The 6,778-nt window shown below is 35.8% G+C and overlaps 1 long non-coding RNA gene across 1 annotated transcript in view; it reads left to right on the forward strand.

The window, feature by feature from the left end:
• Window positions 1-1,275: 1,275 nt before the first annotated feature.
• LOC122323469 overlaps window positions 1,276-6,778 on the forward strand; it is a 14,921-nt gene continuing 9,418 nt past the window's right edge. Inside the window, exon 1 of the long non-coding RNA XR_006247015.1 lies at window positions 1,276-1,477. This is a non-coding gene — a long non-coding RNA (uncharacterized LOC122323469). The remainder of the gene's footprint in view (window positions 1,478-6,778) is intronic.

The raw sequence follows: 6,778 nt of genomic DNA on the forward strand, positions 1-6,778 counted from the left end.
AAAGGTGTCTTGTAGATGGTGATCTGACCTGCTATGTTGGACAGCGTGTTTGTACCGTGGTTCATGGTTCAAACTGCCTGACACATAAACCTTAGCAAAAAATTGGAAGGACCAGTCAGGGAACGTTTCGTTGAGAGGCACTCCAAGTTGCTGAGTGTCTTCTCACATTTTGTGTCTTCTCACAGTACAAAGGCAGAGAACAGTAACTACAAATGGGTAAAAAGTTAAGGTCTTTTGCTTTTGTAGGGCAGAAAAGTAAGAGATGAGGGGGGATCAAAGAAACAAATTTGATTAGACAAAAAAAAAGGAAATTATTCATTTATTAATTATTTATTCATTCATTCATAATTCAGTTATTCAATTATTAACTTATATTATATATTATTTATTAATTATAATTAAGCAATTTAAAAATCAATAATTTATAACTATTGTATTACACTGCATTATAAGAACGAGTGCTTTTTAAAATTAATAGATGGATAATTCAGCTGCGGGCACCATATTCTGACAAAACAATGCAATTTATTTGCCATCAGAATCTCACAGTGCATTATGTATATTCTCAAACTGTTCTCAACCATACATCAGTTGTACACTCGTTATTGCTGTGCATTGTGGGACTGAATGGGTGCACTCAATAATGTCCATTTAATAAAAAGGTAAAACAAAAAATGTGACATAAACCTTCCCCAGCCTTACACATGCTCCGCATTTGCCACTGAGGTTTCAGGCCCCACTAAAAATGACCCCACCATCAAGTAGTTCCCTATTTAAACGGTTAGTTCACCCAAATATGAAAATTAGCCTGTCTTTTGCTCACCTTCAAAGCATAGTGTGGGATGTATGTGACTTTTTTTTTTTGATTAGGCTATTTAAAAGCGAAGGAAGATGATGGGACGAGGGGAAACTCAAACTAACTAAAGCAAACAAGTGCTTGTTGTTAAAAGTAAAACACGCTTGGCTCTTACAGGTTATTTATAACCAAAGGAAAGGGAGGAAAAGACAGAAAACTCAAACAACCCTCCCTCTACCACGGTGATACCAGTATTACTGTTGGGTGGGTGTCACATGTCGATTAACTGTCACAATCCTAAGGCTATGCCCAAAATTGCCTTTTCTGTACCCTTAAAGGAATTAATTTGCTCATTTTCATTTACTTTACTTTAGGTTCATTGACAGTTACTAGCTTATCTGATCTACTGTTGTCCAGTGGCCGTTGTGCAGGTGCAGTTGGAAGGTGCAATTAAAGATTTTTAACACTGCAATCTCTCTGCAGGATATCGAGGATCACGTCGCCTTTGTTATCACTGTCCCCACTGCGCTGGCTATTTTCCTCACCATCTTTGTTCTGGTCTGCATCGAGTCCATCTTCAAGAAGCTGCTACGAGTTTTCTCCTTGGTGATCTGGGCCTGCCTGGTTGCCATGGGTTACCTCTTTATGTTTTTTGGAGGAATCATCTGTCCCTGGGATCAGGTAAGACGAGTGCGTTATCAGCCACCTAAGGTTGTTTTCAGTCATAGGCCTTTTATCTGATATATCTCAGATGGCATGTTCTTGAGGATCAGTGGGAATGAGTAACATGAGAGTGACTAGAAGGAGAAATAACACAATACTTCAGTCAAAAATGAATGTATGCAAACTGAGCTTCTAAGCCCAGCTTCTAAGGAACAAATGGAATGGAAGCTCAATTAATCAATCATTTTTATTTGTATAGTGCTTTTAACAAAACTGATTATGTCAAAGCACTGAACAAATAGGAGAATAGAGTGAAAGTAATGTATAATGACAATATTAAACGCTTTTTATTAAATGCAAACGCTGTGTGTTTCTGCGTGATCTGTCCACAGTGCTTATGGTCCCTGATGCAAGTCATCTGTTGGTGATCAGATTGTGCTGATCCACCATCTGATCTACACTCTGATCTGGATAAGAACTGAGAAACAGAATAAGAAAGAAACAGCTTAATATTAGCGTAGATGCCATTCTTTTTATGATTTAACGAGTACATCATGTGTTATGGGGAGTCTTCCCGGTTCCGGCTGATCTAATTAATGGAGCCTAACAATCCTTTAATAAATTTGAATAATAGAAGCATATCAGTGTGTTATTTGTGAGATATGTTAAAGAGATGGGTCTTTAATCTAGATTTAAACTGAGAGAGTGTCTGCCTCCTGAGCAGTGTTAGGTAGATGTTTGATAGGGAGCAAGTGCAGTGTTGATAGTGCTGAGTTGTTTATCAAGTGTGCAGAACAACCACCCCATAAAGTATTACACGAGTCATAACCTCGAGGTCATAAATGCATGAATTAACATTTCTGCATTTGACATTCAGAGCATAGGTTGGTCAGAGTTTAGCTCCGTTAATTAGCACCTGTTTTTTCAGAATTCATCAGGAAGAAATTGCTCATCATCCAGTTTTTTATATCGACTATGCATTCTGCTAGTTTCTCAATTTGGTGTGTATCACCAGGCTTCGTGAGTATCATCAGCACAACAGTGAAAGCTAACACCATGTCTCCTAAAATATCTCCCAGAAGTGACATGTAAAGCATCAATATCAGAATTAAGTGAGAAGGCCAGAAAATTCTTAATGAAAATTACATTTAATCTAGAAAGATCAAATGTTTATGTGCAGAATGTGAAGGAAAGAAAAAAGTATTCAATTTCACATCAGAGATACTGTTTCATCTGAATACCAGATTCTGAAACTGTGATCAGTAATACTGGCAAGTCAGTATAGAATCTATTCTGCTTTGTTTTATACAAGTTCATCTTTGTAAATAGCTTTTTCAAGCAAGTATAACCCATCAGGGCCAGTATTTATCAAGCATCAAGAATTACTCTAAAGAACACTGCTAAAAATTGACTTTGATGTAAAAACAATTCTTGGCTGATGACATACACATGGAGCAATCGGTAAATAGATTTCTTTTTTTAAGAATATTCACAGATGAATTGACATCGAATAGTTAAATTCATAATATAAGTTCACATTCGGCAAACATTTGTCAATATAGAATACATTATGGCAAGGAAACAAAGCGTCATCATAACCAGGAGATAAATGGTGTATTGACAATATTTAGAGATATCGCCTGTTGCTGATGGCACTGATAACAGCAAGATGAATATTAGTCTTTTTCTAGTGCAGAGAGTCACTTTAGTGGCCTCAATCAACTCTGGTGACCTAGACAGAGCTGCTCTACATATGTGTAAATAAATAAGTGTAAGATATTTATTCATCATACAGTGTAGATCGCTCAACTAATAATAATAGGAGAGCATATAATAATCGTTCTAGAGTCAGTTATGATGTTCTTTTGGTAATGTAAATGTTCTTTGCTCGGTTTGAATAACTGAGGAAATGTAACTGTTTGATGTAACTGTAAATGTAAGTAGACATTCTTCCTCTCGTGAAAGTCACGCACATACATGTGTGTCTTTAGCGTCATCACAAGCCCCTGCTGGCAACTAACCATTGAGAGACCTCTCGAGCTGTCTTAAAACTAAGAATCACTCTTACTCTCCCAGTTATTTAAGAAATTTGTTAACTTGCTTTTTATATATAAGGTTAAAAGTAGGAGTACATTTCATGAATTATCAGCACTGAAGGCTTGGTAAGGCCCTGATGTTTATTTTCTTTGCATTTTTAACCGTCCAAATACACAATACAATAGAGTTATTATGGCAGGTGTAGAAATGGATAAAAAAATTTTACTTGACAAATGCATTTTACAGTCTTCTACTATAAAAAATTATACAGCTTTCTTTTCCCTTTATCATGTTGATTTATATGAAGTATATGTGTGCTATTCCCATGGCGTCTGAGCCACCCCATGTTTGACCTGCAAGTCCTATGAGGATAATTACATTGAACATTAATCAAAAAGCTGTAAATGTGTGACTAGACCTGGGAATTCAGTTAGTAATCAAAAGCCTGGTTTAGCTATTCTGCACATTCCTATTAAAGATGGATAATTTACTCTTCAAAGAAAAGAAAAAAATATATACAAGTAAATAAACAAATAAACATCTGCCATTAGTTGTGTAAAATTTAATAATCTACAAATGGAGAATTTTAAGAGCTAATGATTTGCTGTGTTAAAATGACTCCATGTTTGTCGCTGACATATTGTATCTCTGGAGTAGGTGACATATGGTAAAAGACAAACAACGCTAATGTCAGATGTGTAAGGAGGGATGACTTCCTGTGTTAGTCAATATCTCTGCTTGGTTCCAGATTAAGGGCAGATAAAGAAGTTCTCAGTACATAGACCCCATCTGAATCCTCTTTATAGCAAATGCTCCACTTTTTTTCACTAAATATTTCAGCAAAACTGTGTCATTCACTCACCACTTGTAATCCAGTTTAGCTATCACTGATGTAGTGCTGGGACTATGGATTTTTTTTAATGCAAATTAGTCTTATTATAAAATCCTGTATAATCCCTAAGGTCTGTTCACAGTAATGTTTACACACTAGTGAAGTCCACACTACATCTATAATGATAACAACAAAGAACAATCTTTCTTGGTGTGAATTGTTAGATTGTAATGTTGCAGTGTTATACTGTGTGTGATTTTACATGTTTTTGCACATAATACACCATAGCATTTATTGTTACATTCTCTATTTGTCTTCAAAGTCTTTGAAGTTGTATATATTCTATTCTATTTTTTGTGGCCACACACATCTTGGCCTCTAAAACAAAAGCATTTAACAGTGTGTTTTTGCAGACCTCTGGGTTTATTGCCCTGTATGGAGGTGAACGGTGTGATTTCAGCTGTCATTTCACACAGCTCTGAGGTTACTCATACGTCAAAGGTGATTTTAATGCTTCAGTGGGCAGCTCTCTTAAAGACCATACCTCTTTTCTGCTACAATTGCTCTGTGGCCCCCTTAACACTTCCACTGTTAAAAGTTCTGCTATATGGGCACATTTTCGGGGATCGCTTGGCTCCAAAGGCAAATGCCAGTGCCAGCTGCTGCTGGAATCCTCAGTGATAGTGGAAAGCGGGAATCAAGACACCTTTCCAAGTATCAGGTCACAGCAGTGCATGCATTTTTGGTAATTACAAATGAAGTTGCATCTGAAATGCCAAGAGGAATAATGGATCCATTAGAGCATTTTCTTCTTTTTGTAATCTCCCTTCATCTCAAGATGTGTGAAGACAGGTCAATGAAAGATCTCTTCTCTCACACAATTAAAATATCTCTGCCACTAATTTTTGGTAACCGTGGTGTTAATATTGCAGAGGGCATTTTGTTTCCCTGAGTAACAAGATGAGACAAGCCCAAAGGCAGGTAATTAATTAGGCTCTTTTGTATGTAGGTAACAATGAAAAACAATAAATTAAGCAATGATTAAAAAGATTGCTTCTGAATGTACAATCCACTTCATTTAGATTACAAAGCTTTTTAAGATGCTTGGATGCCCTTCTGTCTCACTGTTTGAAAACATCTAGTCCATTGTTGTTAGCCTATGATACTGTTAAAGCTGAGATGCATAGTAATTTCCCAGCGACATTACTTAAAGATGTTGCTTTAAAGACCCATGGAATGCCTTGATGAGCAGTTTTCTTTCATGAATTTAGTTCTTAAATATCCAATGTCATCTAAATGTGATTGCATTTGAGCATTTGATTGGACAAAAAATTTTGAGTCTGTCCTTCATCAAAAAATAACCCTATATGTCATTTGTGCAAGCACCTTATTGTGACCTGTTTTTGAGTTTTTAAAGTTAGGGTAGCGGGTGTAACAGTAATGACAGTGTTGTGTTTTGTCTGTCATGAAATGACATATGACTGTCATGACCAATCAAAATGCGTGTTTTTTTTAAATGCCATGTGTGGACATTTTATACTGATCTCACTGTAATTCATACATATTTTACTAGGTATAATTCATACTAATGACCACACTTAACCTACTTCTAAACCTACCCCTGAAATAGAGCAAAACCATTATTTATAGTGCATAGACCCATGACTGCATGATCACATGATTATATATCATTGTATAACACAATGTGCTACCAACTTAGCTATACAAAACCTAAATTATGATGCAGATAAAAGATGGGTCGTATTTCAGGGATTTGGACAAACAACTCATATAGGCATATTGTTTGGAGGACAGGTTAAACATTTTAATTTCCTCATTGTGAGATCTGTCATTAAATATTTTTTGGTCCATTTTTACACAAAAAGGCTTTTATATAGGAGGCTTTTACTTAATATACAGTTTTATAGAAATATTTTTTACTATATTATTGTAAGATATAGCACAATCTAACTGTCATGGTATAAAAGCTTTGCAACAAAGCTGCACACAGAAATTAGATTTAAAGTTGTATTTAAAATGTTTTAACATAAATGGTTCTGTTGTTCTGGGTAGCACTTCCTCCTCCAAACAGTTCCAAATTTTGGTAAAAAAAAACAAAAAAAACATCAATTCTTCAGTAACTGATATGAATGTACACTAACAACAAATATTTCTGACTTCCTCTGTGGTTTGAGCCATTGAGGAAGTCAGAAACCAACCAACAAAGAGTCTCTAGTGTACACCATAGCTCAGCTGCTGCTTTAAATGCAGAAAGGCTTTCACGTCAACCAAGTCGTGCTGCAGCAGGGAAAAGAAAAGAGTTCCAGATTATCCTTCTTCATCACAGTAAGGCTTGATACTCTGCCACAGTCAACACTTCTTATTTTAAGAGTTTGCAGTAAATGTTGCTCAGGATAACTTCTGATAGCCTTTTTTAAAAAATATATATA

Source organism: Puntigrus tetrazona, chromosome 19, assembly GCF_018831695.1.
Source record: "Puntigrus tetrazona isolate hp1 chromosome 19, ASM1883169v1, whole genome shotgun sequence".
Classification (NCBI taxonomy): Eukaryota; Metazoa; Chordata; class Actinopteri; order Cypriniformes; family Cyprinidae; genus Puntigrus; species Puntigrus tetrazona.